The sequence below is a fragment of the Phalacrocorax aristotelis genome, chromosome 30 (genome assembly GCF_949628215.1).
Source record: "Phalacrocorax aristotelis chromosome 30, bGulAri2.1, whole genome shotgun sequence".
Taxonomy (NCBI): Eukaryota; Metazoa; Chordata; class Aves; order Suliformes; family Phalacrocoracidae; genus Phalacrocorax; species Phalacrocorax aristotelis.
The window spans coordinates 656111-678094 of NC_134305.1; the positions used below are offsets into that span (position 1 = coordinate 656111).

A 21984-nucleotide genomic window follows, 5' to 3' on the forward strand; every position below is an offset into this window, starting at 1 on the left:
CAGGGGATTATTTCTAGGACAGATTGGACACTTAGCTACTATGGGTTTAACTATTCTTGTCACGCCTACACACGCTACAGATGTTTTTAAACTCAAAACCGTAGCGCCTACACCCTAATGTGTTTGCTCATGGTTTTCTTTTGCAAGTTCTGTCATAACTTGTGGGGTTGTTGTTGTTATTACTTGTTTTTCTGGTGTTACCTACCATCTCTCTGTGTTTTGTGATGCTTCCAATTGTTCTGCTAATTGCTCATCCAATTTATTATATCTCGGTTTCAACTTTGGAATTCTGATCTGTTTTACTGGTACTAGCGCAAGGATACCTTGCTCTGCAGTCCTCTTTGCAGCTTTGTCGGTCAGTCGTTTGCTTATGTTTACAGCCGTCTGGCCAAATTGATGAGCTTTGCAACGCTTTACCGCCACTTCTTTTGGTTTCTGCACGTCTTCCGGAAGTTGGAGAATTTCTTCTTTATGCTGTATTGATGATTCTTGGGCTGATGGCAGTCCTTTCTCCTTCCCAATAGCTCCATGATCGTGGATCACACCAAATGCACGTTTGGAATCAGTCTAGATATTTATCCTTTGTCCTTCTGCCATTCGCAGAGCTCGCTTCAATGCTACCAATGCTGCTTTCTGTGCTGAGGTGTTTGCAGGCAGCACCCCTGACTCCATTCCCTCGGCGGCGATAACGGCAGCATATCCGGCCATTCGCTTCTCTTCTCGCCCAGAGCTTCTTCCATCTGTAAACAACTCCAGATCAGGATTTTCCCAGAGGTTTGTGTCTCAGGTCTGGTCTGCTGGAATAGACTTGTTCAATAGTTAGCAAGCGATCGTGTTCTAAATTGTCCGTAAGGTTTTCTGTTGTTAAAAACATAGCAGGATTCAGTATAGCAGTAGTCTTCGATTCCACATCGTCTTGTTCTAACAGAACAACTTGATATTTCAACATTCTGCTAAGGGATAGCCAACGACCCCCCTTTTGTTCTAAAACAGTCACCGCTATGTGCGGGACATATACTGTCATCTTCTGTCCCATTGTTAACTTTGGGGCTTCCCGGATCGGCAGCGCTGTTGTTGCTACTGCCCGTAAACACCTAGGCCATCTTTTACTCGCGTGGTCAAGTTGTTTGGAGAAGTAGCCCACAGGTCTCTTCCAGGTTCCCAGTCGCTGCGTCAGCACTCCAAGGGCTAAATGTTGTCTTTCGTGGACAAACAACTGAAGAGGTGTAGCGAAATCAGGTAGGCCTAATGCAGGGGCCATCATCGAGGCTCTTTTCAGTTCCTTGAATGCCGTTTGGCATCCGGGCGTCCAGGTTAAATATTTATCCTTTTGAGTCTTTCAATGCCTCAAATAATGGTTTTACATACAGTCTATAGTTCAGAATCCAGAGCTGATGCTATTTCATTGTTTTCAGAAAAGCTCTCAGTTCCTTCGGGCTGCTAGGTTTGGGAATTTGACAAATAGTTTCTTTCTTTTCACTTTCTAATTGTCTTTGTCTTTGAGATATTTCAAATCCTAAATAAATGGCTGCTTCTTTTCCTATTTGGGTTTTGTTTCTGGAAACTCCGCATCTTCCTTGGCCCAGAAAATTTAAAAATTTCAAAACATTTTTCTTTACTTTGTGCCGCTATCAGAATGTCATCCGCATTCTGTAACAAGATGCCTCTCCCTGGGTTCTGTTTTTTCTATATCTCTAATTTTTTTTTGCCAGCTGAGTCTCAAGTATCGTAGGACTATTTTTAAATCCTTGTGGAAGTACGGTCCATGGTAGCTGTGTCTTTCATTCTGTGGTGGGGCTTTCCCATTGCAAAGCAAATAGGCTTTGACTTTTTATGCCTGGAGGTATGCAAAAGAAGGCGTCCTTCAAATCTAGTACAGTAAACCATTTATGTTCCTCCTTTAAAAGAGGTCAGTAAAGTGTATGGATTAGCTACTACCGGATGTATATCTTGGACCACCTGATTTATAGCCCTTAAATCGTGAACTAGCTAATACTCTTTGCCTCTAGATTTCTTTACTGGCGACACAGGAGTACTATATTCTGATTCACATTCCACTAAAAGCTCATATTCTGAAAAATTTTATAATTAACTTCTCTAATCCTTTTCGAGCCTCTCGCTTAATAGGGTATTGTTTTTGTCTTACGGGCTTGGCTCCAGGCTTTAAGGTTACTTTTACTGGCTCTGCCCACTTAGATCGCTCCGGAGCTCCGCTCGCTCAAACCAAAGGAATTACTACGTTTTCCACTTCCTTGGGAACCCGTTCCTCCCTGGAGGAATCCTGTAACATAAACGCTCTCGCCTCTGTGGCTTTTGATTCTGGTATTAGTGATTTAATCTCTCCATCTTTAAAAGTTACTTGAGCATCTAATTGACCTAATAGATCTCGTCATAACAGAGGCAGTGGACATTCAGGCATATGCAGAAACTGGTGAGTTGCCCATTGCTTCTCCAATTTAAACTTTAATGGCTCTGAGAGGGGCTAATTTTTCTTTGCCCTGTTGCGCTAGCAACATCTACTGATTTATGATCAAATTTCTCTTCACGTGTATTCAATACCAAATAAGTGGCTCCCGTATCTACCAAAAATTCTATTTCTTCATTCCCTAGCTTCAGTGTAACCAGGTGTTCAGCTAGGGTTGATTCCCCTGGTCTCCTTCATGCCGAGCTACTTCAAGCATTTAACCCAGATCTCTGGATTCAGGTTGTTCTAGTTTCTGAAGGTTGTTTTCTCTCCCCCCGCCCCCATCTGGGGCTGATTGTCTTATGAATATAGAGACCAACTGAATTGCTTTTTCTGGTTTTTCTGGGTTCAAATGAGTATATTTTCTGGTGGTCACCTTCAGTCTTTCCATAAAGGCTGAAGGGGACTCACTTAATTCTTGTCTCACTTCATAAATTTTGACCAATTTATTGCTTTTGGCATTGCTTGTCTTACTCCAAATAAAATCTCTCTCTGACATCGAGTCAACATTCCCCTGGGTCCTGGCTGATAAGGGTCCCACTCGGGATTTGTAGATGGAAAATTCTTATTCATTGTTCTCTGTAAATTCCCGTTAGCATGTGCTCCCTGCACCTGCCTTCTGGCTGTATTCCATACTATTTTCTTGTCAGTTTCATCAAGCGAAGTATCCAGTATCACAAGTAGAGCAACACTCTTTCAAGTTCTCACCACGTTTTCCTCTTTTCAGAAACATTGCCGTAGAATCTTGTGGACATACCTCACGCTGTTTCTGCTGCTCGGGATGATTCCACGGTGTAAAGAACAAATCAACATATGCCACTTCTTCCCATTTGCCTTCCCTTTTTACAAAACAACATTAATTGCAAGATGGTACGATATTGCAATGTCTCATGTTCTGGCCATTTGTGCCCACCTTCCAATTGATACGTTGGCCACCAATGATTGCAATATTCAATTAATGGTTTCCGAGTTAGTGGGTCACCGCCCCCGACGTCTTTCCAGTGCTTCAAAATACATCCCAAAGGTGTTCTCTGTGGGATAGGTTTCCTACTCAGTAATGCTCCCGTCTCCCAGTCGACTAGTAGTTGTGATAGTGCACTATCACAACTACTAGTCAGAGGGACTCCAACCCCCGTTAGAGGTCTCACTGGAAATCTGCCACTGGGATCTGTAGCCCCCTGCTAGATATCCCTGGAGACTTCAACCCCCTGTTGAAGACTCCCCTACCCTCGGGTCCCGCTCCACAGGCTTTCGCCTAGCAGAGACTTACCAACCGAGGCACCTCTTGGCCCCAACCCTGCGTGGCTTTCGCCGCGCCTTACGGGCAGGCCTGTGGGACTCAAACCCGCTGTCCTATCCTATGTGGGAAACTAACCCCACGTATTATTCTACCTAAGTTTCTTCTTCAAAGAATGCCTTGTTTACCTCAATCCAGGGGATCTTGCTCAGAATTCTCTGGCCCGGGGATCGGAAGCTCTCCCGGAGAATTCCTCGGGGCCGGCTGCAGGTCCCACGATCCCACGGATCCGTCGAGATTCAAAAGCAGGTTCCCACCTGGGGTGCCAAAACTGTTACCGAAAAACGCGTTAAAATCGGAAACGACTCCTCAACACCAATTTAGTATTAAAGAGCAGGCATTCTATATTCACGGCGCCGGATGCACGGGGGATCGCTCCTCCTGGCGTGCGTACCTCACGCACCTTTCCTGTACAATTTGTAGATTAAAGTTTTACATACTCATACATAGTCATTATTGTCTTGTCTAGCGATGGGTACAAACTTGCTCGTTCCGTATGTCAATCACTGCGCAGGCTCGGTTGTCCTCTTCCGTTGTTCTCTTCTGAGTAGGTGGTGTTAGTTGGGTCGGTGGTGGTCTGTGAGTCGGTGGTCGCGATCTCCCCCTGCCGGAATTACCTTTTAGCTTCTCGGCTCTTACTCTTGGCAGTCTTGGCTAGTTTTCTCAGTCCGCTAAGCGAAACCGCGTTTTGTCATCCTTTTCTGACAGAAGCATGTTGTCTGTTGTTCTGCTGACATTAACGATCGCCTAGGCACTAAAATGCAGATCGACAGGTGCGCTGATTGGTACGCTCCATGTTCCCGTAATGGAACACCGTCTCTGGTTGGTTGATTTCATCGCTTTGGTTACACCTGTTCCTGTTGTTCAGTTTCTTCTTTTTTGGCTTTGTGTGATTCTCTCTGTGATTCTGTTTTTCTCTGCCTCGCTTTTCCCAGCTCCCCGTCCCTCACTTTTAATGCCCGTTATCCTTCACCGGCACACTCTCCCTTGGTTCCCATCCTCGTTTCTGAATTCCTCCTGCTTTGCCACGTAGCCCGTGACTTTTTTCTTAATCTCTCTCTGTCTGCCTCAACGCTCCCCCCGTGCTTTTTAATTCGTCTTCTCTGCTCTGTACCCTGCTACTGTTCTTGCCTTTCTGAGTTCTTCTCTGTCCAGCTCCCTTTCCCTATTCATGAATTCCTGTTCTTCCTGCAGCCACCGCTGTTCCCTGTGACCTCCATCTCTCTCTGTCCAGCTCCCTGTCCCTAGGTTTTAATTCCTGCCTCTGCCCGCTGTAGCCTGTCTAGATGTTTCTCTCGGCCTCTCTCTCTGTCCGGCTCCCTCTCTCTGTGTTCTAATTCCACGTTCTCTGTCACGTGGACCCGTGCTATTTGTTTGTCCTCATCTCTCTCTGTCCAGCTCCTTGCTGCGATGTTTTATTTCCTCATTTCCTCCCTCTCTGTCTTTGTAGCCCATTGCTGTTGGTTTGTGTTTTTTTTTTTTTTTTCACTTGTTTCTTCATGTGTCTCTGTCTGCCTCCCAGTCCCTGATCTTTAATTCCTCCTTCCCTGTAGGCCGCTGTTCCTTTTTTCCATTCTACATTGTGTTCTCTTTGGCCTCCTGTTCTTATTCATCGATTCCCTCCTCGCTGCCCTGTGGCTTGTCCCCATTTATTGTTGCTTCTCTCTCCCTCTCTCTGGCTTCTTGCCCCTGTTTTTAAAATTCCTCCCTCTCTTCTCTCTTCCCTGTAGGCCGTGTGATCTTTAGCCTTTCTCCATGTCTTTCTGCCCATCTCTCTGTGTCTATTCATTAATTCTTCCCTCTCTGCCCTGTAGCCTGTAGCTTCTGTCCTTTCTCCATCTTGCTGTCCCTGGCTCCCCCGTGACCCTATGCTAGAATTGTTTCTCTCTTCTCTCCGTACGCATTGCGATTCCTTTTGCTCTCTGTCTCCCTTTGGTTTTTTTCTTTTTTTTTTCTGGCTCCCTGTCCCTAATTCTTAATTCTCTGCCTTCTCGTGCCCCATGGTTTGTTCTGTGGGGTTCTCTCGCGGTTCCCTCGCAGTTCCCTCCAGTCCATACTGGGCTATATTGGTCTAGTCCATACTGGGCTATATTGGTCTAGTCCATACTGGGCTATATTGGTCTGTCCCGGCTTCCTCCCACTTCTTTCCCAGTGCCTCACAGTAGGTCCCAGTTCCGTCCCTGGGATGAACTGTGAGGGAACTGTGAGGGAACTGTGAGGGAACTGTGAGGGAACTGTGAGGGAACTGTGAGGGAACTGTGAGGGAACTGTGAGGGAACTGTGAGTAGGGGGGCGGCCCCCCGGGCCCCAGCCGGCCCCTTCCTCCTCTGCCCGCTCCCGTCGCAGACGGCTCGGTATGTGTCACGAGCGGCAGCCCCGTTCAGCAGCTCTCGGAGGGCGCGCGGCTGTGCCCGGCCGTGACCGGGGCCCGCAGGGGTTTCCCGCTCGCCCCGAGAAGGCGCTGGCCCCGAGCCGGCGCGTCCCGCCCCGCCCGGCCCTCGGCGCCCTCGCGAGCTGAGCGCGGCCCGGCCAGCAGGGGACGCTGGCGCTCACCGGCTGGGCGCGGTGGCGGGGCCGGTGGGGGCCGTTCCTTCCGGCCGCCCTTTAAGGGCCGCCCCGCGGGGCTCGGGCTTCCGGTGGCGCGTGCGCGGCGCGTCGGAGCGGGGGCGGGAGCGGTGCGTGTGGAGGCCGAAGGGCCGGTGCGTGTGGCGGCCGGGTCGCGAGGCGTCCCTGTGCGGTGCCGGGGCCCCTCTGCGGCCCGGCGTGGGAAGCCCGCGGCCGGCGGAGCCTGCTCGGAGCTGGGCGGGGAGCGCCGCGGCGGTCCGGCCGCCGGCAGCCATCCCCTGCGGTGGCCGGCAGCCCCTCGGGACGGCTGGAGGCCTGGCGGTGCCCGAGCCTCGCCTGCGGCAGCCGCCTGAGAGAGCAGCGCGGCCGTGTCCGGGGGCCGGAGAGCGCTGGTGGGTGAGTTCGGGCAGCGGGGGGCGGGTGTGTGTCTCCGGGCGGGGCCGGGGGGCTCCGTGCCCCGCAGAGGAGCCCCGGTCGGGCATCGTTCGCTTCCGAACAATGCAGGTCTGTCCCTGGTTATTTTCTGTGTACAGTGTTTCGGGCCACCTGAAAGCCTTTGGCCGGGTAGGTTTGGTGCGGGGCGATGGCAGGTGTGGACCCTGAAAGATCTCGGGTGGGGGGCGTGGGAGGTATTTCTTGCCTTAAAACTCTGAGCCCACCTCGTGTGTCATGTCGTGTTATCATGTCGTGAGTCTCGTGACTGTGGCAAATGGCTGAGTCGGGCGTTTTCTGATAACTAACTTCTGAACGTGTGCGTGTGTAGGCACGGGGAGATTTGTGCAGGGTGACAGAGCCCCTTGTGCTTCTGTGCTAATGTCTACCTGTTCTAGACCTCCAGTGTTGGAAAGCCTTTGTTTAGTGCCTAGTTGTGCCTGCGTAACTGCTGTTGCGCCTGCAGCTGTGCTCGCAGGGATGCTGGGTGGCTCCGCATCAAACCGGCCGCCGGCCGGCTGGGTTGTGCCGCAGAGCATGCCGGGAGCTGTAGTCCTTGCGGCTGCCGGGCGGCCGGGTTGTGCCGCAGAGCATGCCGGGAGCTGTATTCCTGGCGCAGTGGCTGCCGGCCCTGTCACGTGGTTCGCCGGGCGTGGCGGGAGGCGTGGTCTTCCGGCGCTCGGGTGCCGGGCGGCCGTGGCGCGTACGGTACGCGAGGTGTATTTTTGGGGTTGGATTCGTGTTGATTACTGGGGGCTTGCGGGTGCGGCCGCTTCCTGAGAAGCGGTGAGTTCCCTGGGAGCTGACAGAAGGGAAGAGGGAAAGGAGGAGGACGATGACCTTTTCCCCGTGCCCAGGGCGCAGATGATGGCCGCCTCCCCGGCCCACCGGAGGTCCCGCTCAGCTTCCCCTGGCCCCCCTTGCCCCGTGCGCCTGCCCCCAGCTCCGGCACCTCCCCATAAGCGTGCTGCATAGCCTTAGGCCGCCCCCAGGCCCTGTCGTGAAGGCAGCAAGCCGTCCCTCAAGCGCACTGGATTCCCCCTTGGCGCAGGGGCCCTTAGCAGTAGCGTGGGGAGGGAGCGGTGTGTCCAGAAGCCCCTGCGGAAGGAGAGGCTTTGGCCAGGGTCGATCGACGGTAATGACGGTCGCTGTTTCTTCTTCCCCTCTCCCAGAGACCGTGCTGAGGACGTGGTTGCCTGTCCTTCCCCCGGGGATGCCGTTGCCTGCGGCCGTCTCAGGCTCGCATGGCTTCTCTCTGCCCGTCCTCGCAGCGCAGGGCCGAAAAGGGATAGACAAAGCCCTTCCCGGCTGCGGACAGGAGCTGCCTCGGCTGAAGCTGGAGACGCCAACGAAAGGTAAAGAAGAAGAAACTGAAGGGGCTCTGGCTGCCAGCTGCCTTCCTGCCGCAGGCAAGAGAGAGCCTGTCCATGCAGGTGGGGGAGGAAGGATCCCCCTTCATAGCCCGCAGCGGGCCAGGCCACCAACGTGCACCGTAGGGTCTGTACGCGTAACCCGGAGCTCGGTACGGGCGTGTAGTGCACGAGCGAGCTAGGCTACGTGCCTAGGAAGCCTCATCTGGTAAGAGCTGTAAGACACCCACGTATTCTCTTCAGGTGGAGGACGGCCTAGAGTCTGGAGCTGCAGAAGAGGCAGGGAGGAGAGGAGGGGAAAGAAGCATCTGAACGGCTAAATTGTGCCAGCAGCGCTGAGAGCGAGAGTCGCGGTGAGTCCTGGGCCACTGGGGCCCCGTTGCCTCTCTTGTGCGTCCTGGGCCCTCCCTGTCTCTCCCCCGGCCCCCTCTCTTTCCTTACCTGCTGCAAAATTTACTTTTTTTTTTTGCGCCCCCCCCCCCCCCCCCGCACCTTCTCTCTCCATCTCGCTCTGAGTGTCTCCCTGCCTCCCCGTCTTTTCAGTCCTCCCTCTCTCTGTCCTGTAGCCTGTGGCTCCTTTTTCTTTCTCCGCCTCTCTCTGCCTGGCTCTGGCTTCGTTTTTTTTTTTTTTTATTCTTCCTGCTCTGTCCTGTAGCCTGTCGGTATTGTGTTGTTCTCTGGCTCTCTTGATCTGACTCCCTGTGTTACCGAAAAACGCGTTAAAATCGGAAACGACTCCTCAACACCAATTTAGTATTAAAGAGCAGGCATTCTTTATTCACGGCGCCGGATGCACGGGGGATCGCTCCTCCTGGCGTGCGTACCTCACGCCCCTTTCCCCTACAATTTATAGATGAAAATTTTACATACTCATACATAGTCATTATTGTCTTGTCTAGAGATGGGTACAAACCTGCTCGTTCCGTATGTCAATCACTGCGCAGGCTCGGTTGTCCTCCCAGTACAGTGCGGGGAACGGGGACGTACAGTGTGGGGAACGGGGACGTACCAGGATCTACTGGGTTGTACTGGGAGGGAACTAGGACGCACTGGTAGGGAACTGGGACGGAACTGGGATGTCCTGGGATGTACTGTGGAGGAACTAGGATGTACAGGCTTGTACTGGGTTGTACCGGGTGGAACTGGCAGGAATTTGGGATGTACCAGGGTGTACTCAGATGTACTGGGAAGTAACTGTTGTGTACTGGGAAGTAACTGGGAGGGAACTGGGATGCATTGGGAGGGAACTGGGATGCATTGGGAGGGAACTGGGATGCATTGGGAGGGAACTGGGATGCATTGGGAGGGAACTGGGATGCATTGGGAGGGAACTGGGATGCATTGTGAGGACACTGGGATGCATTGTGAGGACACTGGGATGTACTGTGAGGACACTGGGATGTACTGGTATGTACTGGGAGGGAAGTGTTATGTACTGAGGGGAACTGGGACGTACTGGGATGTGCTGGGAGGGAACTGTGAAGTACTGGGATGTACTTAGCAGACACTGGGAGGGAACTGGGATGTAGTGTGATGTACTGGGAGGGAACTGGGAGTGAACTGTGTGTGAACTGTGAGGGAACTGGGATGTACTGGGCGGGAACTGGGATGTACTTGGAGGGAAATGGGAGAGAACTGAGATGTACTGGAGGGAACTGGGATGTACTGGGATATACTGGAGGGAACTGGAATGGACTAAGAGGGAACTGGGACGTACTGGGAGGGAACTAGGACGCACTGGTAGGGAACTGGGACGGAACTGGGATGTTCTGGGACGTACTGGGAGGGAACTGGGACGTACTGGGAGGCACTACAATGTGCGGGGATGTCCTGGGATGTACTTTGGAGGAACTAGGATGTACAGGCTTGTACTGGGTTGTACCGGGTGGAACTGGCAGGGATTTGGGATGTACTGGGAGGTAACTCTTATGTACTGGGAAGGAACTGGTAGGGAACTGGGATGTACTGGTAGGGAACTGGGATGTACTGGTAGGGAACTGGGATGTACTGGTAGGGAACTGGGATGTACTGGTAGGGAACTGGGATGTACTGGTAGGGAACTGGGATGTACTGTGAGGACACTGGGACGTACTGGGATGTGCTGGGAGGGAACTGTGAAGTACTGGGATGTACTTAGAGGGAACTTGGATGTACTGGGTGGGAACTGGGATGTACCGGGATGTACTGGGAGGGAACTTGCATGTAGTGGGAGGGAACTGGGATTTACTTGGAGGAAAGTGGCATGTACTGGAATGGAACTGGGAGTGAACTGTGTGTGAACAGTGAGGGAACTGGGATGTACTGGGATGCACTGGTATGGAACTGGGATGTACTGGAGGGAAACGGGAATGTCCCAGTTGACACCCACTTCCCTCCCAGTTTCCTCCCAGTATATCCCACTTTCCTCCCAGTACATCCCAGTAAATCCCAGTTCGCTCCCAGTACATCCCAGTACATCGCAGTACATTCCAGTTCCGTTCCTGTACATCCCAATACATCCCCGTTCCATGCCAGTACATCCCAGTTCCCTACCAGTTCATCCCCGTACATCCCAATTCCCTCCCGGTTCACTACCACTTCTTTCCCAGTGCCTCCCAATACATCCCAGTTCCGTCCCATTACATCCCAGTACATCCCAGTTCCCTCCCAGTACATCCCAGGTCCCTCCCAGTACTGGGAGGGAGCTGGGATGTACTGGGAGGCACTACAATGTGCGGGGATGCCCTGGGATGTACTGTGGAGGAACTAGGATGTACAGGCTTGTACTGGGTTCTACCGGGTGGAACTGGCAGGGATTTGGGATGTACTGTTATGTACTGGGAGGTAACTGTTATGTACTGGGAGGGAACTGGGACGTACTTAGAGGGAACTGGGATGTACTGGGAGGGAACTGGGACGTACTGTGAGGACACTGGGATGTACTGGGACATACTGGCAGGGAACTGGGATGTACTGGGAGGGGATTGGGATGTACTGGGAGGGAACTTGGATGTATTGGGAGGGAAGTGTTATGTACCAAGGGGGAACTGGGACGTACTGGGATGTAGTGGGAGTGAACTGTGAAGTAGTGGGATGTACTTAGAGGGAACTGGGATGTACTGGGAGGGAACTTTGAAGTACTGGGATGTACTTAGAGGAAGCTGGGAGGCAATTGGCATGTACTGGGATGTACTGGAATGGAACTGGGAGTGAACTGTGTGTGAACTGGGAAGGAACTTGGATGTAGTGGGAGGGAACTGGGACGGACTGGAGGGATCTGGGATGTACTGGGCTGCACTGGTAGGGAACTGGGATGTACTGGGAGGAAACTGGAATGTCCCAGTTGACACCCACTTCCCTCCCAGTTTCCTCCCAGTATATCCCAGTTTCCTCCCAGCATATCCCAGTTTCCGCCCAGTACATCCCAGTAAATCCCAGTTTGCTCCCAGTACATCCCAATACATCGCCGTACATTCCAGTTCCGTTCCTGTACATCCCAATACATCCCCGTTCCATGCCAGTACATCCCCGTACATCCCAATTCCCTCCCGGTTGGCTACCACTTCTTTCCCAGTGCCTCCCAATACATCCCAGTACATCCCAGTTCCCTCCCAGTACATCCCAGGTCCCTCCCAGTACTGGGAGGGACCTGGGATGTACTGGGAGGCACTACAATGTGCGGGGATGCCCTGGGATGTACTGTGGAGGAACTAGGATGTACAGGCTTGTACTGGGTTGTACCGGGTGGAACTGGCAGGGATTTGGGATGTACCAGGATCTACTGGGATGTACTGGGATGTACTGAAAGGTAACTGTTATGTACTGGGAAGGAACAGGGAGGGAACTGGGATGTACTGGTAGGGAACTGGGATGTACTGGTAGGGAACTGGGATGTACTGGTAGGGAACTGGGATGTAGTGGTAGGGAACTGGGACGTACTGGTAGGGAACTGGGACGTACTGTGAGGACACTGGGATGTACTGGTATGTACTGGGAAGGAAGTGCTATGTACTGAGGGGAACTGGGACGTACTGGGATGTGCTGGGAGGGAACTGTGAAGTACTGGGATGTACTTAGAGGGAACTGGGATGTACTGGGAGGGAACTGTGAAGTACTGGGATGTACTGGGATGGAACTAGGAGGGAACTGGTATGTAGTAGGATGTACTGGGAGGGAACTGGGATGTTGCAGGATTTACTGGGATGTACTGGGAGGGAACTGGGATGTACTGGTAGGGAACTGGGATGTACTGGTAGGGAACTGGGATGTACTGGGAGGTAAGTGTTGGGAATTGGGATTTACTGGGAGGGAACTGGGACATAGTGGGAGGGAACTGGGATGTACTGGGAGGAAACTGGAATGTCCCAGTTGACACCCACTTCCCTCCCAGTGCCTCTCAGTATATCCCAGTTTCCTCCCAGTACATCCCAGTAAATCCCAGCTCGCTGCCAGTACATCCCATCGCTGTACATTCCAGTTCTGTTCCTGTACATCCCAATACATCCCCGTTCCATGCCAGTACATCCCAGTTTCCTACCAGTTCATCCCCGTACATCCCAGTTCCCTCCCGGTTCGCTACCACTTCTTTCCCAGTGCCTCCCAATACATCCCAGTACATCCCAGTTCCCTCCCAGTACATCCCAGTTCCCTCCCAGTACATCCCAGTTCCCTCCCAGTACATCCCAGGTCCCTCCCAGTACTGGGAGGGAACTGGGATGTACTGGGAGGCACTACAATGTGCGGGGATGCCCTGGGATGTACTGTGGAGGAACTAGGATGTACAGGCTTGTACTGGGTTGTACCGGGTGGAACTGGCAGGGATTTGGGATGTACCAGGATCTACTGGGATGTACTGGGATGTACTGGGAGGTAATTGTTATGTACTGGGAAGGAACAGGGAGGGAACTGAGATGTAGTGTTAGGAAACTGGGATGTACTGGGAGGGAACTGGGACGTACTGTGAGGTCACTGGGATCTACTGTTATGTACTGAGGGGAACTGGGACGTACTGGGATGTACTGGGATGGAACTGTGAAGTACTGGGATGTACTGGGAGTGAACTGGGAGGGAACTGGTATGTAGTAGGATGTACTGGGTGGGAACTGGGATGTACCAGGATGTACTGGGATGTACTGGGAGGGAACTGGTATGTACTGGGAGGGAACTGGGATGTAGTGGGAGGGAACTGGGAGGGAACTGGGATTTACTGGGACGGAACTGGGATGTAGTGGGAGGCACTACAATGTGCGGGGATGCCCAGGGATGTACTGTGGAGGAACTAGGCTGTACAGGCTTGTACTGGGTTGTACCAGGTGGAACTGGCAGGGATTTGAAATGTCCTAGGATCTACTAGGATGTACTGGGATGTACTGGGAGGTAACTGTTATGTACTGGGAGGGAAGTGTTATGTACTGAGGGGAACTGGGACGTATTGGGATGTGCTGGGAGGGAACTGTGAAGTACTGGGATGTACAGGGAGGAAACTGGGATGTACCGGGAGGGAACTGTGAACTACTGGGATGTACTGGGATGGAACTGGGATGTGCTGGGAGGGAACTGTGAAGTACTGGGATGTACTTAGCAGGAACTGTGATGTACTGCGATGTAGTGTGATGTACTGGGAGGGAACTGGCATGTACTGGGATGTACTGGAATGGAACTGGGAGTGAACTGTGTGTGAACTGTGAGGGAACTGGGAGGGAACTGTGAAGTACTGGGGTGTACTTAGAGGGAAATGGGAGAGAACTGAGATGTACTGGAGGGAACTGGGATGTAGTAGGATGTACTGGGAGGGAACTGGGATGTACTGGGACGGACTGGGAGGGAACTGGGACGGAATGGGAGGGAACTGGAACGGACTGGGATGCACTGGTAGGGAACTGGGATGTACTGGGAGGAAACTGGAATGTCCCAGTTGACACCCACTTCCCTCCCAGTTTCCTCCCAGTATATCCCAGTTTCCTCCCAGTACATCCCAGTAAATCCGAGTTCGCTCCCAGTACATTCCAGTTCCGTGCCTGTACATCCCAATACATCCCCGTTCCATGCCAGTACATCCCAGTTTCCTACCAGTTCATCCCCGTACATCCCAATTCCCTCCCGGTTCGCTACCACTTCTTTCCCAGTGCCTCCCAATACATGCCAGTTCCGTCCCATTACATCCCAGTACATCCCAGTTCCCTCCCAGTACATCCCAGGTCCCTCCCAGTACATCCCAGGTCCCTCCCAGTACATCCCAGGTCCCTCCCAGTACTGGGAGGCACTACAATGTGCAGGGATGCCCTGGGATGTACTGTGGATGAACTAGGATGTACAGGCTTGTACTGGGTTGTACCGGGTGGAACTAGCAGGGATTTGGGATGTACTGGGAGGTAACTGTTATGTACTGGGAGTGAACTGGGAGGGGACTAGGACGTACTGGTAGGGAACTGGGACGTACTGGTAGGGAACTGGGACGTACTGGTAGGGAACTGGGACGTACTGGTAGGGAACTGGGACGTACTGTGAGGACACTGGGATGTACTGGTATGTACTGGGAGGGAAGTGTTATGTACTGAGGGGAACTGGTGCGTACTGGGATGTCCTGGGATGGAACTGTGAAGTACTGGGATGTACTGGGAGTGAACTGGGAGGGAACTGGTATGTAGTAGGATGTACTGGGTGGGAACTGGGATGTACCAGGATGTACTGGGATGTACTGGGAGGGAACTGGTATGTACTGGGAGGGAACTGGGATGTCCTGGGATGTACTGTGGAGGAACTAGGATGTACAGGCTTGTACTGGGTTGTACCGGGTGGAACTGGCAGGGATTTGAAATGTCCTAGGATCTACTAGGATGTACTGGGATGTACTGGGAGGTAACTGTTATGTACTGGGTGTGAACTGGGAGGGAACTGGGACGTACTGTGAGGACACTGGGATGTACTGTTATGTACTGGGAGGGAAGTGTTATGTACTGAGGGGAACTGGGACGTACTGGGATGTGCTGGGAGGGAACTATGAAGTAGTGGGATGTGCTTAGAGGGAACTGGGAGTGAACTGGGAGGGAACTGGGATGTACTGGGTGGAAAGTGTTGGGAATTGGGATTTACTGGGAGGGAACTGGGATGTAGTGGGACATACTGGGAGGGAACTGGGATGTACTGGGGTGTACTGGGAGGGAACTGGTATGTACCGAGGGGGAACTGGGATGTACTGGGAGTGAACTGTGAAGTACTGGGATGTACTTAGAGGGAAGTGGGAGGGAACTTGGATGTAGTGGGAGGGAACTGGGATTTACTTGGAGGATAGTGGCATGTACTGGGATGTACTGGAATGGAACTGGGAGTAAACTGTGTGTGAACTGTGAGGGAACTGGGATGTACTGGGAGGGATCTGGGATGTACTGGGAGGGATCTGGGATGTACTGGGCTGCACTGGTAGGGAACTGGGATGTACTGGGAGGAAACTGGAATGTCCCAGTTGACACCCACTTCCCTCCCAGTGCCTCCCAGTATATCCCAGTTTCCTCCCAGTACATCCCAGTAAATCCCAGTTTGCTCCCAGTACATCCCAGTACATCGCTGTACATTCCATTTCCATTCCTGTACATCCCAATACATCCCCGTTCCATGCCAGTACATCCCAGTTCCCTACCAGTTCATCCCCGTACATCCCAATTCCCTCCCGGTTCACTACCACTTCTTTCCCAGTTCCGTCCCAGTACATCCCAGTTCCGTCCCATTACATCCCAGTACATCCCAGTTCCCTCCCAGTACATCCCAGTTCCCTCCCAGTACATCCCAGTTCCCTCCCAGTACTGGGAGGGACCTGGGATGTACTGGGAGGCACTACAATGTGCGGTGATGCCTTGGGATGTACTGTGGAGGAACTAGGATGTACAGGCTTGTACTGGGTTGTACCGGGTGGAACTGGCAGGGATTTGGGATGTCCTAGGATCTACTAGGATGTACTGGGAGGTAACTGTTATGTACTGGGAAGGAACTGGGAGGGAACTGGTATGTAGTGGGAGGGAACTGGGATGTACTGGTAGGGAACTGGGACGTACTGGGAGGGAACTGGTATGTACTGGGAGTGGATTGGGATGTACTGGGAGGGAACTTGGATGTATTGGGAGGCAAGTGTTATGTACCAAGGGGGAACTGGGACGTACTGGGATGTATTGGGAGTGAACTGTGAAGTACTGGGATGTACTTAGAGGGAACTGTGATGTACTGGGAGGGAACTTTGAAGTATTGGGATGTACTTAGAGGAAACTGGGAGGCAACTGGCATGTACTGGGATGTACTGGAATGGAACTGGGAGTGAACTGTGTGTGAACTGTGAGGGAACTGGGATGTACTGGGAGGGAACTGGGACGGACTGGGAGGGAACTGGGATGTACTGGGCTGCACTGGTAGGGAACTGGGATGTACTGGGAGGAAACTGGAATGTCCCAGTTGACACCCACTTCCCACCCAATGCCTCCCAGTATATCCCAGTAAATCCCAGTTTGCTCCCAATACATCGCAGTACATTCCAGTTCCGTTCCTGTACATCCCAATACATCCCCGTTCCATGCCAGTACATCCCAGTTTCCTACCAGTTCATCCCAGTACATCCCAATTCCCTCCCGGTTCACTACCACTTCTTTCCCAGTGCCTCCCAATACATGCCAGTTCCGTCCCATTACATCCCCGTACGTCCCAGTTCCCTCCCAGTACATCCCAGGTCCCTCCCAGTACATCCCAGGTCTCTCCCAGTACTGGGAGGGAACTGGGATGTACTGGGAGGCACTACAATGTGCGGGGATGCCCTGGGATGTACTGTGGAGGAACTAGGATGTACAGGCTTGTACTGGGTTGTACCGGGTGGAACTGGCAGGGATTTGAAATGTCCTAGGATCTACTAGGATGTACTGGGAGGTAACTGTTGTGTACTGGGAGTGAACTGGGAGGGAACTGGGACGTACTGTGAGGACACTGGGATGTACTGTTATGTACTGGGAGGGAAGTGTTATGTACTGAGGGGAACTGGGACGTACTGGGATGTGCTGGGAGGGAACTATGAAGTACTGGGATGTACTTAGAGGGAACTGGGATGTACTGGGAGTGAACTGGGAGGGAACTGTGAAGTACTGGGATGTACTTAGAGGGAACTGGGATGTACTGGGAGGGAACTGGGATGTACTGGGTGGAAAGTGTTGGGAATTGGGATTTACTGGGAGGGAACTGGGATGGACTGGGAGGGAACTGGGATGTAGTGGGACGGACTGGGAGGGAACTGGGATGTACTGGGGTGTACTGGGAGGGAACTGTTATGTACCGAGGGGGAACTGGGATGTACTGGGAGTGAACTGTGAAGTACTGGGATGTACTTAGAGGGAAGTGGGAGGGAACTTGGATGTAGTGGGAGGGAACTGGGATTTACTTGGAGGAAAGTGGCATGTACTGGGATGTACTGGAATGGAACTGGGAGTGAACTGTGTGTGAACTGTGAGGGAACTGGGATGTACTGGGAGGGAACTGGGATGTACTGGGATGTACTGGGACGGACTGGGAGGGAACTGGGATGTACTCGTAGGGAACTGGGATGTACTGGGTGGAAACTGGAATGTCCCAGTTGACACCCACTTCCCTCCCAGTGCCTCCCAGTATATCCCAGTTTCCTCCCAGTACATCCCAGTAAATCCCAGTTTGCTCCCAGTACATCCCAGTACATCGCTGTACATTCCAGTTCTGTTCCTGTACATCCCAATACATCCCCGTTCCATGCCAGTACATCCCAGTTCCCTACCAGTTCATCCCCGTACATCCCAATTCCCTCCCGGTTCACTACCACTTCTTTCCCAGTTCCGTCCCATTACATCCCAGTACTGGGAGGGAACTGGGATGTACTGGGAGGCACTACAATGTGCGGGGATGTCCTGGGATGTACTGTGGAGGAACTAGGATGTACAGGCTTGTACTGGGTTGTACCGGGTGGAACTGGCAGGGATTTGGGATGTACCAGGATCTACTGGGATGTACTGGGATGTACTGGGAGGTAACTGTCATGTACTGGGAGTGAACTGGTAGGGAACTGGGATGTACTGGGAGGGAAGTGTGTTGTACTGAGGGGAACTGGGACGTACTGGGATGTGCTGGGAGGGAACTGTGAAGTGCTGGGATGTACTTAGAGGGAACTGGGATGTACTGGGTGGGAACTGTGAAGTACTGGGATGTACTGGGATGGAACTGGGATGTACTGGGAGGTAACTGCTGTGTACTGGGAAGGAATTGGGATGGAACTGGGAGGTACTGGGAGTGAACTGGGAGGGAACTGGGATGTACTGGGACATACTGGCAGGGAACTGGGACGGACTGGGAGGGAACTGGGACGGACTGGGAGGGAACTGGGATGTACTGGGAGGAAACTAGAATGTCCCAGTTGACACCCACTTCCCTCCCAGTACACCCCAGTAAATCCCAGTTTGCTCCCAGTATATCCCAGTTTCCTCCCAGTACATCCCAGTAAATCCCAGTTTGCCCCCAGTACATCCCAGTACATCGCAGTACATTCCAGTTCCGTTCCTGTACATCCCAATACATCCCCGTTCCATGCCAGTACATCCCAGTTCCCTACCAGTTCATCCCCGTACATCCCAATTCCCTCCCGGTTCACTACCACTTCTTTCCCAGTGCCTCCCAATACATCCCATTACATCCCAGTTCCCTCCCAGTACATCCCAGTTCCCACCCAGTACGTCCCAGTTCCCTCCCAGTACATCCCAGGTCCCTCCCAGTACTGGGAGGGAACTGGGATGTACTGGGAGGCACTACAATGTGCGGGGATGCCCTGGGATGTACTGTGGAGGAACTAGGATGTACAGGCTTGTACTGGGTTGTACCGGGTGGAACTGGCAGGGATTTGGGATGTACCAGGATCTACTGGGATGTACTGGGATGTACTGGGAGGTAACTGTTATGTACTGGGAAGGAACTGGGAGGGAACTGGGATGTACTGGTAGGGAACTGGGATGTACTGGGAGGGAACTGGGACGTACTGTGAGGACACTGGGATGTACTGGTATGTACTGGGAGGGAAGTGTTATGTACTGAGGGGAACTGGGACGTACTGGGATGTACTGGGAGGGAACTGTGAAGTACTGGGATGTCCTGGGAGTGAACTGGGAGGGAACTGGTATGTAGTAGGATGTACTGGGTGGGAACTGGGATGTACTGGGAGGGAACTGGTATGTACTGGGAGGGAACTGGGATGTAGTGGGAGGGAACTGGGAGGGAACTGGGATTTACTGGGAGGGAACTGGTATGTACTGGGAGGGAACTGGGATGTACTGGGACATACTGGCAGGGAACTGGGACGTACAGGGAGGGGATTGGGACGGACTGGGAGGGAACTGTTATGTACTGGGAGGGAACTGGGACGTACTGTGAGGACACTGGGATGTACTGGTATGTACTGGGAGGGAAGTGTTATGTACTGAGGGGAACTGGGACGTACTGGGATGTGCTGGGAGGGAACTGTGAAGTACTGGGATGTACTTAGCAGGAACTGGGAGGGAACTGGGATGTAGTGTGATGTACTGGGAGGGAACTGGCATGTACTGGGATGTACTGGAATGGAACTGGGAGTGAACTGTGTGTGAACTGTGAGGGAACTGGGATGTACTGGGAGGGAACTGGGATGTCCCAGTTGACACCCACTTTCCTCCCAGTTTCCTCCCAGTATATCCCACTTTCCTCCCAGTACATCCCAGTAAATCCCAGTTCGCTCCCAGTACATCCCAGTACATCGCAGTACATTCCAGTTCCGTTCCTGTACATCCCAATACATCCCCGTTCCATGGCAGTACATCCCAGTTTCCTACCAGTTCATCCCCGTACATCCCAATTCCCTCCCGGTTCACTACCACTTCTTTCCCAGTGCCTCCCAATACATCCCAGTTCCGTCCCAGTTCCCTCCCAGTACATCCCAGTTCCCTCCCAGTACATCCCAGGTCCCTCCCAGTACATCCCAGTTCCCTCCCAGTACTGGGAGGGACCTGGGATGTACTGGGAGGCACTACAATGTGCGGGGATGTCCTGGGATGTACTGTGGAGGAACTAGGATGTACAGGCTTGTACTGGGTTGTACCGGGTGGAACTAGCAGGGATTTGGGATGTACCAGGATCTACTGGGATGTACTGGGATGTACTGGGAGGTAACTGTTATGTACTGGGAAGGAACAGGGAGGGAACTGGGATGTACTGGTAGGGAACTGGGATGTACTGGTAGGGAACTGGGATGTACTGGGAGGGAACTGGGACGTACTGTGAGGACACTGGGATGTACTGTTATGTACTGGGAGGGAAGTGTTATGTACTGAGGGGAACTGGGACGTACTGGGATGTACTGGGAGGGAACTGGTATGTAGTAGTATGTACTGGGTGGGGACCGGGATGTACCAGGATGTACTGGGATGTACTGGGAGGGAACTGGTATGTACTGGGAGGGAACTGGGATGTACTGGGATGTACTGGGAGGGAACTGGTATGTACTGGGAGGGAACTGGGATGAACTTAGAGGGAATTGGGATGTAATGGGAGGGAATTGGGATGTATTGGGAGGGAAGTGTTATGTACAAAGGGGGAACTGGGACGTACTGGGATGTAGTGGGAGTGAACTGTGAAGTACTGGGATGTACTTAGAGGGAACTGGGATGTACTGGGAGGGAACTTTGAAGTACTGGGATGTACTTAGAGGAAACTGGGAGGCAACTGGCATATACTGGGATGTACTGGAATGGAACTGGGAGTGAACTGTGTGTGAACTGTGAGGGAACTGGGATGTACTGTGAGGTAACTGGGACGGACTGGGAGGGAACTGGGACGGACTGGGAGGGAAATGGGATGTACTTAGACATACTGGTATGGAACTGGGATGTACTGGGAGGAAACTGGAATGTCCCAGTTGACACCCACTTCCCTCCCAGTGCCTCCCAGTATATCCCAGTTTCCTCCCAGTACACCCCAGTAAATCCCAGTTTGCTCCCAGTACATCCCAGTACATCGCAGTACATTCCAGTTCCGTTCCTGTACATCCCAATACATCCCCGTTCCATGCCAGTACATCCCAGTTTCCTACCAGTTCATCCCCGTACATCCCAATTCCCTCCCGGTTCACTACCACTTCTTTCCCAGTTCCGTCCCATTACATCCCAGTACTGGGAGGGAACTGGGATGTACTGGGAGGCACTACAATGTGCGGGGATGCCCTGGGATGTACTGTGGAGGAACTAGGATGTACAGGCTTGTACTGGGTTGTACCGGGTGGAACTGGCAGGGATTTGGGATGTACCAGGATCTACTGGGATGTACTGGGATGTACTGGGAGGTAACTGTCATGTACTGGGAGTGAACTGGTAGGGAACTGGGATGTACTGGGAGGGAAGTGTTATGTACTGAGGGGAACTGGGACGTACTGGGATGTGCTGGGAGGGAACTGTGAAGTACTGGGATGTACTTAGAGGGAACATGGATGTACTGGGTGGGAACTGTGATGTACTGGGATGGAACTGGGATGTACTGGGAGGTAACTGCTGTGTACTGGGAAGGAATTGGGATGGAACTGGGAGGTACTGGGAGTGAACTGGGAGGGAACTGGAATGTAGTAGGATGTACTGGGAGGGAACTGGGACGGACTGGGAGGGAACTGGGACGGACTGGGAGGGAACTGGGATGTAGTGGGAGGCACTACAATGTGCGGGGATGCCCTGGGATGTAATGTGGAGGAACTAGGATGTACAGGCTTGTACTGGGTTGTACCGGGTGGAACTGGCAGGGATTTGGGATGTACTGGGATGTACTGGGATGTACTGGGAGGTAACTGTTATGTACTGGGAAGGAACAGGGAGGTA

The 21984-nt window shown here is 52.7% G+C and overlaps 1 long non-coding RNA gene across 13 annotated transcripts in view; it reads left to right on the plus strand.

The window, feature by feature from the left end:
- The window catches only part of LOC142048997 (uncharacterized), a 170145-nt gene that overhangs the window by 123589 nt on the left and 24572 nt on the right, over positions 1-21984 (plus strand). For 12 of the 13 annotated variants that reach the window (XR_012657589.1, XR_012657587.1, XR_012657586.1 and 9 more), the window contains one exon: positions 8372-8481. The exons of the other annotated variant lie outside the window; for it this stretch is intronic. This is a non-coding gene — a long non-coding RNA (uncharacterized LOC142048997). The remainder of the gene's footprint in view (positions 1-8371; positions 8482-21984) is intronic. 13 annotated transcript variants of the gene reach the window in all.